The following is a 12,592-nucleotide window of genomic DNA, read 5'->3' on the forward strand; positions in this document are numbered from 1 at the left end:
GCCCCTGGAATCGGGCGCGAAAGACAAAACTTTCTTGAGCACAAGGTCACCTTCTCGGAACATACGAGGTTTGACCTTCTTGTCGAATGCTTTCTTCATTCTCTGTTGATATAACTGACCATGGCACATGGCAGTTAAACGCTTCTCTTCGATCAAATTCAACTGGTCATAATGACTCTGAATCCATTCAACATCAGTCAACTAGGGACTTGAGGGTATAATTTTTCTTTTTCTTTTGAAGAAATCTTGAAAAAATTTTGCTGATTTTTTTGATTTTTTCATCTTTTTCACCCTCTTTCTCTCTTTTTTTTTTTTTTTTTTTTTTTTTTTTTTTTTTTTGATTGCATTTGCAATGCCCCAGTTTGACTGTTTTGCTGATTCTCATGATACAGCTGAATGAGCTCCTTTGGTGCTCAAGAAGGCGGGTAATCTCATCAGGAATCCCCTTCAACATCATCTTCCTCTGCCTCAGATACAAGGACTTCAAGATTGGGAGATGGCGTTGGATCATTATGTTCAATGGGTTTAGAAATCCCTGCATAATGATTCTGGATAATGAAAAACTTTTGAATTTTAAACAAGCAAATCATTTATGCAGATGAAAAATGTTGTCCTTGTTTTTCAGGGTTTTTTGTGATCACTGATTTCATGCAAAAGCAAAAAGTGAAAACAAATGGAAAAACAAATGTTTAACAATGCATTAATTGAATGAAAACATCATTGTATTAAATGCTGCCAACAATGTCATCACTTCTCCTTTTGGCATGGGAGAAGGGTTTTAAACAAGATGAACAAATCACGCTGATTTATGAATGACCGTAGGAACATCCACAGCGACCCAATTTTGCCAGACACCACCAGGAATGATGAAATTGTTCAGGTCCTCTGCATCTTCTTCTAAGATAGCAGCAGCTTCTTCTTCAGGTTGATCGTCATGGATGAATCCTCCACTTGTGAACAAACCTTGCTCATTAAATGCCCCGGAACAGCAGCCAATGCCAGCCCGGGATCGGTTAACCAGGAATAAATCCATCAACAGGAATAAATCCATCAACAGGAATGAATCCATCAACAGGAATAAATCCATTAAAAGCACTTAGTCTGGCAAAATCCTCCTCTGAGTTCACAACTCTCTTGCTCGGGATGATCCATCAATCTGGCAGAGTTAGCTCTGGTATAATACCGGCAAGGTGCGTCTTCAAAATAAATGAAGATCGCAGGGTCAGACCACTGGACGGGAGACCGGACCAAAACACCTGCTGATGCAAATGATGCATGAAGTGTTTGTGCATATGCTTGTTTTTTTATTTCAAAGGAACTCAAGGGTTTTATTTGCAAACTTTGAAATATTTAAGCATTTTGATCATACATGAGAATATCTCATCAGATATATCAGGTGAAAAAAATTTCCCGGTTTTTTCATGTTTTGAAATTTTTTGCAAATAAACTCCTTTGAGTTCCTTGAAAATTTTCTTTTTTTTGATGATATGGATGCAGATGAATGCGTGAATGCATGAATGCAACAATCACACTCAAGGATCAAACAAGGCACACCAGACAAAGGTCGTGGGAAAGCTCATTGTATCCCTAATATCAATCATCCATTTTGGTGGATTTAGGTTTTCACCTTATCGACACCCAAGTTCCATTGATATTAACGGTACATGAACCGGTTCAGACATTCTTAATATCAACCAGCCGCTTTGATGGATTTTAGGTTTTACACCTGATCCGGGATCCATTGATATTAACAATGTTTGAACGACTCAACCACGAATCACGGGTTTGTTGAGAGTCACGAGCATGGAGTCTCAGTTAAGAACCACCCAAAGGGAGTGTACTAGGGTTTAAACCTGCCAGACATGTTCTATCAGAGGTTCCCATAATCATCGTTCCATCTTTCGAATATTATCGGAGGAACGAATACTCGTATTCCAAGAATATTCTCAAGAGAAACTCTTACGAGTGTAGTATCGCGTAACAATCGCATCAGAACTGACATCTGAACGACCTCCGCACTACGGTCCTAAAAGTAGGCCAAGATGGGTTTGGTAAACTAAGGTCCTTGGCTTCTGCGGAACATGATTGAAAGAATAATGCCTAACCACAAATAACTTGTGTGACATTATTAGTTCAACATGACCTCCACCAAGTGAATGGACTCGCAAGTCAACTGGCTAAGGAATACTCCACACCAGTCGACAAGACTATGCCATTCTCCGATCCTAGAGTGCACTCGAGTTCGGGTACAGAACTCATCTCACAGACCACCAAAGCAAACAGCAATTGTATATCAAGCAATTCACACATTACAATCAATACAGTCATCCCAAATTGTACAAAAATATGTCATATAACAGATAACAATATAGCACAACAAGGGTGAAAAGTAGGCAATACCACCAAGGATTCTGGTGAGAAATCCCCAGCAGAGTCGCCACTTTTCTGTAGCGGTGTATTCGTCGCTATATGATCTATCGATTAAATCATAAGCAAGAGATACAATGAAATTTCGAGTCGCCACCGCACTTTTATTTATCCAAAGGACTGGCTAAAAAGCGAACAAAAGCCTAAGAAGTTTTACACGTAGAAAACTAATAAAAAGATCAGAGATTCTGGGTAAGGGGTAAATTACGCAATGGGAAGGTGTTAGGCACCCACTACGTCCTAGGTACTCCTAGGGAGCCCTTTTCACACTTGTTGTAAAAATTGTTATTTGTTATGACATAAAGATTGTGCAAACATGATTGGGATGATGAGAAAAGAATATACAAGTTAGTTATTGGGTTTGAACGGATGAACCCGCTGCCTACGTACCTTCCATCAAAGGTAAGGATCAAAACGCCGTAGTTCGGCTAAAAGATTTCCAAAAGTTGGTGGATTCAATTTTAAACACAAACCCTAAGGTCTTACGTTATCCACGGGAGAAAACTCAACCTTATACAAACAACAAAGTCCACCATGTGAGAACAGCTTCAACTTGCCAGGGAGGGGTTAACCCTATAATAGGCAAGGAAGACTTACAATTCAATCACTAAAGACAGAAGGTGAGATTAACATCAACCACTAAGATAAATCAAACCTCTAGCTCATGTATGAAAAGATTAACAATGGACAAAGCCAAAACAAGTGAATGAGTGAAGTTAATTGATTGTGATTATGAAAGTGAGAGTCAAAGTATGATTAAGATTGATTCAAAGAAGTATTATGAAATGGAGTTTGAAAAAAGTCAAGGACTTGGGGTCCAGGTTTTTAGTTTGAAAACATGAAGATGTTTGCACAACACTTATGTCAAGTTTGGAATCAAAGTGTGAAAAGGTTTAGGACACAATGGGGATGAATGGATGGAGATGGATTGTAAAACTTCTTAGAAGGTTCACTTCTTGAAATCATATGGGAGATGATTCAAGTGTGTCCTTTGGAATAACAATGGATAATAACAAACAAACAAGAAAGTCAACAAAAGCGGATATCGGATGCCAATCACTGGGCTTATACCAATCTCCTAAAATAGAACTGGATATCAGATGGCACTCAATGGTCTTACACTAATCTCCTCAAAAGAAAACAAAGATGAGAAATGGAAGTTAACTGCCAATCTATCTGGACTTAGGTTAACTCCACATATGCTCATAGGAAAACCAATGCCACATTACAGGGACTTACAATGGATCCTCACATACAAGAACAAAAGCAACAATATGATCATAGGAAAGCAAATGCCAACTTACAGGGACTTATAATTGCAACCTCACATACAAACAAACAAAGCAACATGTGATCATAGGAAAGCAAATGCCAACTTACAGGGACTTATAATTGCAACCTCACACACAATCAAATGCATCAAGCAAAGATAAGATGAGTGGCCAAGGTGATGGTCTTATACTCACTTCCATATCATAGGAGCAATGGCCAATGGATGGTCTTACAATTGTCCTCAATGGGCAAACAACAATGATAATGTCACAAAGACAAATGAGATGATTATGCATTGATGAGCAATTAATGATGATGAAAAATGCATGAAGCATACAAGCAAACATGTGCATATGAAGTAATCAATCAATCAATGAATAACAAACATCACACTCTATAGCCAAACAAGGAGGCTCACACAAGAGGGTTAGGCACTGAGGCCAACTGGAATAGGGTCAAAGAGTTGCTCTTAACCTTGCCATTGAGAGGCTAAGGTGAAGCAGATGAAAGGAGATGAGGGGTGTGCCTCATTGCTCTTATCCCTGGTCAGGGAGAGCATATCAGAAAGTGTGGGAGTTCAGAAAGTAGGAACTCTCTCCACATATTATTGACTCGATTGATCTTGGGTTTTGATCTCAATGCTACAACCATGTAATGGGAGCAAGGAGAAGACTCACAGAATAGTAGGGGATAGGTTGCTTATCCCTTTGATCTACCAATTGCCTTACTTGAAGGACTTTTCCTGCTTGGGACAAATATAAACACACACAAGCATTGCCTCTTAAGGAGGACTTCAGACAGTTTGCCCGGCCAAATAACAGGCCGGGTCTCCAGACTACATGAAGAAAGAGGGATTACCTCAAAGCAAATTGCTAAATAGCAAAGAAAAGCAAGTTCAAAGAACTTAAGCAACTAAATGGTACCTGAAATAGTCAAACAAATCAGTACACAGTTCAACAGTTTAAATCAGAAGGAAATGAATCAAACAGTCAAACAGATAGACAAATGTGCAAAGCACAAGGCACAAGGCTTATGAGCCAAGCAACCTACAAAACAAAGAGGTTAGCTCATAATAAACAATCAAGGTTAATCAACTTGCAAAAAGTTTCTTTGAAGCATTTGTAGCTCAACCTGAAACAATGAACTCAATCATAAGCCACAGGACCACTAGGACAAGCCTAGGGTCAAAATGAGATGAGAAAGTCAAAACAGCAAAGGAAAGTCAATAAAAATCAATTTCAAACATTTAAGAAGCCAACCCAATTGGTCCCACATTCATATCATTTATCATCATGATTTTATAGACAAAAGAAGGCAAAGCATGGCAAATGAGAGTACATAAAAGTCAACAGCAAGACTTGCATCAAAAGTCAACTCAAACATTTTCAAAAATCACCAAATAATTCATGATCAATCCTAACACCTAGCATGGTAAGCATGTAAAATTTCATCACAATTGGACAAGTGGAAGGCAGTCAATGAAAATCATGAAGTCAAAGCAAATTTGAATATGCTCAATGAAGTCAACAGAAAGACTTAGCTCAAAAGCAAACATAGTCAGTTCCAAAAATTATCAAATAATTCAGGCTCAATCACAATCCATAACATAGCATGCATATAAAATTTCAGCTCAATTGGATCATGGGAAGATGGTCAATTAAAATCAGGAATTCAAGACAATTTCAAGTATGCACAAAGAAGTCAAACATTCATGGGTCAACTTCAAAAAATCATAACTAAATGAAAACAGATAAGAAATGAATGGGATCAACACCAATGCAAAGCTCAAGATGTCTAGTATGCACATGTAAAATTTCATGATCATCCAATAAGGTATGAGAATTTCACAAAGGAAATGGGAACATGTATCACACAAGTCAACATTTTGGTCAAACAGGGGATAAAATCTCAAAACAATTTGGAAATGCCATAATTAATTCCGAGAAAAATCACAAGTGAACTAGACATATAAGAGAAGGTTTATGCAAAATTTCACATTAATTGAAGGCCAGGAAGCATGTAAAAAAAATCATGAAATAGCATATCATTGGTGTGACACAAATTGTCACACCCTAGTTCAAAAATTCATATCTCACAAACCACATATGATAAATTCAAAAACTCTACATCAAAACAAGCATGAATGAGTGTAGATTAACCACAAAAAATTTCAGGGGCATTGGATACATCATCACAATTTCACAAAAGAAATGGCAAAAGGTGTAAAATGTGCATACATGTCAAGAAACCTAAAGCCATTTAAAATCCAGCCAACCAAAAATTCAGCAAAAATCATGATAAAATAATAGACATTCATGTGAATATGATGGAAAAAATTTCATGAATTTTGGAGTTGAAACGGGTGAGAAATGAATTTTGTAAGATGAGGAATGAATTGGGAGAACATGGACAAAATAGCATGGAATAATGGTCAAACAGGTTGACCGAGTGGCAAACTTGTAATAATGCCCTTATTAAACAAAACGGTGCGCATCAGTAAAGGTAAACGAAATGTTCTCATTGGTTGTCACCAATGGAACAGTAACTCATGCAGAAAAACAAACACAACAGCAACCAATCATGTTTTCTGGAAAAATGTTGTTAGGGTTTAAGGAAACTTAGGGTTTTAACAGCAGCTACACCTTCATGTTCATCATCATGGAAAAATGAATTTTCAAACAGGATTATGCAAACAACATGGCAATGATATAGTTCATGCAATCACAATATAAACAACAGCCATACACGATACAGAAAAATAGGAACAAACTGGGAATGGCTTAGGGTTTACAGGCTACAGCAGCTCATTTCATGGTTCATCATCATCATGCGAAATTATTTTCCAGAAATAGCAAAACAACACATCAATGGACTCAGCAAGTATCATACATCACAAATCCAACAATCATCAACATCGATTTGAACCAACAAAGAAGCATCAAACAAAAACACAATCACATGCCAGATTTGAATTCAGCATAACTTTTAGTAGACTTAAGCATTTTTGTGGATTCAAAGTTCAAAACGCTCATGGCAAAGAGACCTATTATAAGCACATCATAGTTTTAGAAAAGGTTGAAATCGAAAAATCACCTAATCTGCAGAGCAGTCGTGATGTGATTGTTGTTTGGTTCCAAATAGCAAAAACAGTCGTGGCTTTAAGCTTCAAATGACAAATGATGGAAGGATTTAAGCTCAAACTTGCTCGATTCAACTTTAACTCCAAACTGCCATGGAAGGGTGGTCGAAGAAAACAGAGTTAATAATGCTGTTCCAGCTGGGTGTTGATGCTTGAGAGAGCTTCCAAATGTTGTCCAGATAATGGGACAATGAAGAGATGCTTGAGGGTTTTGAGAGTTTTGCTCAGAAAAATGCAAGGATGTCAAAATGCAAAAATGAGAGAATGAGATTTTTCTGATCGTTTGTGGCTGCTAGCTTCTCTCTAGGGTTGGCAAATGACAGAAAAGTTGCTATATATTTGCTGTTTTAACTTGGTAATGGAAGTGTTAATCAAAGTTAACTTAAATGAAACCAATTTGCATTTTTGCTAATTTTCCAACATATGCATATGGGGTGTATGGTTCTGCACGAATTGGGCCTCAAGCAAGTTTCAAATGACATCTAAGACAGATCCCAAATGGCCAAAGTGAGTGAAAATGTTTAATTTCAAAAGTCAACTTTTGGTCAAACTTGAATTTAAATGAAACAAGTCCAAAAATGCCATTTTGATTGGCAAGGTTTTGGTGCATGAAATTTATATTTTTGGAAAGAGGAGATGAAATGTGGTTTGTAGGAAAAAACCCCACCAAAATTGGCCTTGTGGTTTGAGAGATATGGCCCTTTGATGTTCAAGATTTTGTGAAAATGATTTGATCATATCTTGACAACCATACATGGGAATTGGGTGTTCTTGGACTTTTTGAAAATGGGAGAACAAGATCTTCAACTTTCATGTTGGGCAAAAATTCATTTGAAGCTTGTATCATGATGTAAGTTTAAGATCAAGAAGTTTCCATTTTTGGCAGTTAAAATTACAGGTCCACTTTCTATTTTGGGAAATTTTCTGTTTGACTTTATTTTCTTCCATGATGAGGTTTGGCATGATATATGAGGCTTATATAAGCATGAATGAACTCCTTCAAATCAATTCCATCCATCAAATCATTGATTAAATCCACAGTTGACCAAGTTTGACTTTCTGTTGACCTTTCTAGGGTTTTGCATGATTGAACCACTTCTGATGAATTTCAAACCCTAATCCCTTGAGACCTTGACTTCAAATGATGTCCCAAGTTATATGAACTCTTGATTATTGATCATGGTGCCCAAATTCTGCAAGAATGGCCACCATCCACTGCTTTGACTGACTGTTGACTGTCTTTGACCTAATTGCTGATGATTGCTTCAACTGCAAGCAACAAGGTTAAACTGACAATATTTTTGTACTTTTTGGTAAATAAACATATGAAAGGCAAAGATATACAAATGCAAGGCATGCTTGGTGATCAGGAATCACACTCACAAGGCAATCTACCCACTAGGAGGGCAGCTAGGGCATGCAATGATCCTTGAGGCCATGATATGATATGATATGGGCCATGAGGGATCTTAGGGCCCAAAATTGGGGTCTTACAGCTAGCACCTGCATTTGGCCTTAAAATTGTAATGATGAAGGGCTCATGAAAGCTGCAGCAAAAGAATCATCTCTGCATGAACTCGACCTCATCCACAACCTCCCCAATACTCTGAATTCACTACAGTAACACAATTGAATTAGCTGGAGGTTACAAGAAATTCACTGCAGTAACACATAATAGCCAGTAAAGCGTTAGAAATCCAAAAATTCCCAAAATTGGCATCAGGACAAAAACGAAGACGAAAGTACGTAGATTGGTTACCGTTTCCGAAGTTAACATCAAACAGGGGAATCCCCAACTGAGCACAAAAAAGGGATTTTGGCAGAAACACCTGTTGGGATCACCAAAGACAAAATTGTAAACCCTAATCAGGAGATATAAATAGGAAGAGAAGAAATCAAAGCAGAGGACGAAAAATTAACGGCGAGAATTCGAAAACGAAAAAAACCTAATCGGAGGAGGAATTAAAAGCTACCAAACAGAAAAAACCCTAAGAATTTTTTGACGGCGAGAAGGCGAAAACAGCAAAACCCTAGCGAAAATTAAGAAGAAGAGAAGTCTAAGGAACACTAGACCTTGTTACCACCATGGATTGAAGCTCATATCGGAGGCAAGGGAGGAGAGTTTTAGTGCATTAGAGTGGAATCGATCGGTGAAAGAGTGAAAGGTGCAAGCGTTCGCCGCCCCAATTGCCGTGTGACTTCTTCGTAGCTGGTTCTGTTCGTTGCTTTCCGGTTGAGTCTCATTTTCGTCGCCGACGTTCGTTGGTGTCGCGGTTATTCGTCTGTGGATCTCCTTAAATCGAGAAGGTTTGTTTTCTCTGGAAATAATGGTTTTCATTTAGGGAAGAGGTTGTGATTTTTTACTTTTCATTACAAACTTCTGCTTTAAACCTTTTTCTTTGCGTTTTAATTTCTTCCATTTTTTGAAATGATTGCACCCATTTATTGTTGACCGTTGGCTTTAGCGTTGGGACTTGCTTGGTTCTCTATTACAACCACCCATCATAAATGCCGACAGTTGGCATGGTCATGAGAGATCTCTTCTGCTTCCGTCACCCAACAGCCATGCGGCTAGGGTGACTGTTGGGCTTTTGACTTTTTCCTGTTTTTGTGATATGGCCACTGCTTCGTGGGCTTTGGGTTTGACATACTCCATCGACCCATTTCATTTTTTTAGTTCGTTTCTTTTTATTATTATTCTTTTTATTTGTTCTTGTTTATATGTTTGGTCGTTGTTAGTCTAATAGTTGATTGCCTATGGCCGGGTGGAGGGGAAGGAGTCTCATCTCCCTTTGTGTGGTGGGTTCGATACCCCTATGTGTAGTTTTTTTTCTTTTAACATTTTCTTTTATGTTTATGCTTTATTATTCATAGTTTTTTATTATTGTTTAATAACATAGATTTGTTTTCCTTTTAATTGCATCATGCGTTCGAAACCATTTGAAAACTATAAAAATCATACTTTTCCCGATTTAATATCGAGCCCATTTTTCACACCCTTGTAAGTCGATTGCTTTTTAAGCATCGCCGTCAACCTCACATAGCTTACTCTTGGGCTTTCTTACAATGAGCCGGTTCCTTTGCACTTACACTCATACATTGTTTAATACTTCATTATTTCATTCTTTGATTATTTGATTCGATTATATACTTGTTTATATCTTACTTGTTTGATTAACTGTGGCCTACTTGTATGGTGTTTGAGGCATGTATTATTATTGTTTGTTTGCCATGAACAATCCCCATTCATAACAAATGTATCCCTCTCCCATGAAATGTATAATATTCTTTCATTCTTCATTCATTTGTTAATACAAGAAATAAAAATGAGCATTCGATAACCATTTCAAAGCAAGATCAAAACCTCGATCCAACGTCGAGTAATCATTTTTTCAAAACCTAACAGAACCAGCACGTATTCATCCACCCTTTTGTAAGTCGATTGCTTTATGCATCGCCATCAACCTTGTAAGCCGATTGCTTTATGCATCGCCATCAACCTTGTAAGTCGATTGCTTCATGCGTCGCCATCTACCCTTATCCCTAACACTTCTCCTTGCTCCATTCGTCGATTCTTGTTCCGATTAGGTAGCACCCATTAGGTAGAACCCTTTTGTATGATAACATAGGTAGGATTCCCTTATTCTTTTGTATGATAACATAGGTAGAATTCCCATATTCTTTGCATGCTAACATTAGGTAGATATTCCCATTTGTAAATCCTAAACACCTAAGTACATATTGCATGACAACTCTAGGGCAGAGCTTCCCCACTTCTAGACCTTTCCGAGCGTCTCCAATCTCGTGGCATGTAGTCCGTTCTATTGCAAAGAGGTAACTGCCTAAGACTCGATTCAGCGAGTTGCGACACCTACTGCTAGGACGTGAACACATTGCCCACTCTCCTTTGACACAAATGGTGTTCTCCTTTGTAAGTCCATATTCAGATGGCGATCCCTATGTAGGGGAACTACGTCGCCCTGATTCTCATACCATATGAGGTACGTAGGCAGGAGGTCGTACGAGATCTCTCCGGGCACCCTTTTCCTTTTTTGTGTGTGTTTGCTTGACAGTTGCTAGGCTCGAGTTCCCGACTCCTTAGTAACTTGTTGCTTGTTTCTTCTTGTGTGTGTTAGGATATGGATGTAAGCCCAGCGATTGGCATTTCGTATCCTATTGTTGTGTGCTTGGAGTCCGGTATAAGTCCATCAAGTGGCATCTGGTTTCCAGTGTGGTTTTGTTTGGTTCGGAATCTGATGTAAGTCCAGCGATTGGCGTTCGGATTCCACGTTTGCCTGTCTGTGTGTTTGTTTTTGACGTCTCAGCGTCTGTGCGTGTGTTTGTTTCGGCGTGCGTGAGCCGAACTACGGCAACTCTGATTCTCATGTTCAGATGAGATACGTAGGCACAAGATGCGATGTCTTGCCGAGTTTGACTAACGACTAACAACTAATCTTTGTTTGCTTTCGCCCTTATTGCGATCTTTTCTCTCGCCCTCGTTGCGATCGAGACCTTCCCTTTCTCTTGCCCTAGTTGCAATCGAGACCCTTATTCCCGTAGTTAGCTGAACTACGTTTTTGCTCTGATTCTCATTCCGGATGAGATACGTAAGCATAAGACGCGATGTCTTAGCGAGCACACTTATCCTTAACCCCTAGGTAGCCGAGCTACGAAGACTCTGATTCTCATATTCAGATGAGATACGTATGCAATGGATGCGACATCCGTGCGAGTCATTTTCTTTGACCCTTTCTTTTAATAAATAATACATTAGATAAACACACACCCTTTAGACAAGAACAAACAAGAGTGGATCCCGTAGAGTACTACGGATGCGTAGGGGTGCTAATACCTTCCCTTCGCATAATCGACTCCCGAACCCAAGATTTGGTTGCGAGACCTTGTCTTTTCCTTTCCTTTATCCGGTTTATTTCGAGCGTTTCCTTTCCCTCCTTTGGGATAAATAACGCACGGTGGCGACTCTTCTGTCACTTCTTTCTCGCTGGTTGTTTTTTCGCACCTCTGTATTTTTTTCGGGTTGCGACAGCTGGCGACTCTGCTGAGTACCGTGGTTTCCCTAAGCGAGTCCCTCCTAGCTTTTGTAGGTTTCTTGTTTGTTGGGTGTTTATTCTTTTGTACAGTTATTTATTTTCAGCATTTACCTGCTTTATCTTATTGCATTCATGTACATATGTTTGTTGTATCTGTGGGTTCTATGGGTTGTTTGTTTGTTGGGTTGGGACTGTTCTATGAGAGATAAGCCCATTACCCAGGCTTGAGTGTACACATAGGTGTTAGAGTGGATAGTCATGAGGCTTGCGTGGTATGTTGCTACGTTAAGTCGTTCATGAGACCCACATTCCATACGAGGTTTCTGTTGGATATGTTTTGTCCTATGGGTGTTCCATAACGACAGATATTCCTTTAGAAATCGTCGATTCTGGTGACCATTTCCCGAGAACTCAGTCGAGGCCTCTCCTCCGAGACGCGTTTATGTTAGCTCTGGTGGGCGCATTCTCGCTGCTCAATCCGAGGACCCCGAGACTGGGAACTTGCTTTAGGATATCCTGTTGAGGGGAGTCAGCAGAGGTCTTTTATCCCGTAATAATGCTAAACCTTCAGTAGTAAACGTATTATTCTCGACTGAAGGGCTAAAGCTGACAAACTTCTGTTCTTAGAACCTACCAGTGAGGGGCGGGCTAAATTCAGGAAACCTTAACCTCCAACCAACCCGGTTTTCTGGAGCAGAGTTTT

General features: G+C 39.0%; 1 long non-coding RNA gene and 1 pseudogene across 1 annotated transcript; one reads left to right on the top strand and one right to left on the bottom strand.

Annotated features, from left to right (window-relative positions):
• The window catches only part of LOC127137086 (protein WALLS ARE THIN 1-like), a 47,614-nt pseudogene that overhangs the window by 20,932 nt on the left and 14,090 nt on the right, over positions 1-12,592 (top strand).
• LOC127075081 (uncharacterized) lies at positions 8,335-9,317 on the bottom strand. The gene is made up of 3 exons (XR_007786198.1): positions 8,912-9,317; positions 8,598-8,667; positions 8,335-8,453 (listed from the first exon to the last, which is right to left on the bottom strand). It is a non-coding gene; the product is annotated as an uncharacterized LOC127075081 (long non-coding RNA).

This window comes from Lathyrus oleraceus, chromosome 4 (assembly GCF_024323335.1).
Source record: "Lathyrus oleraceus cultivar Zhongwan6 chromosome 4, CAAS_Psat_ZW6_1.0, whole genome shotgun sequence".
NCBI lineage: Eukaryota > Viridiplantae > Streptophyta > Magnoliopsida > Fabales > Fabaceae > Lathyrus > Lathyrus oleraceus.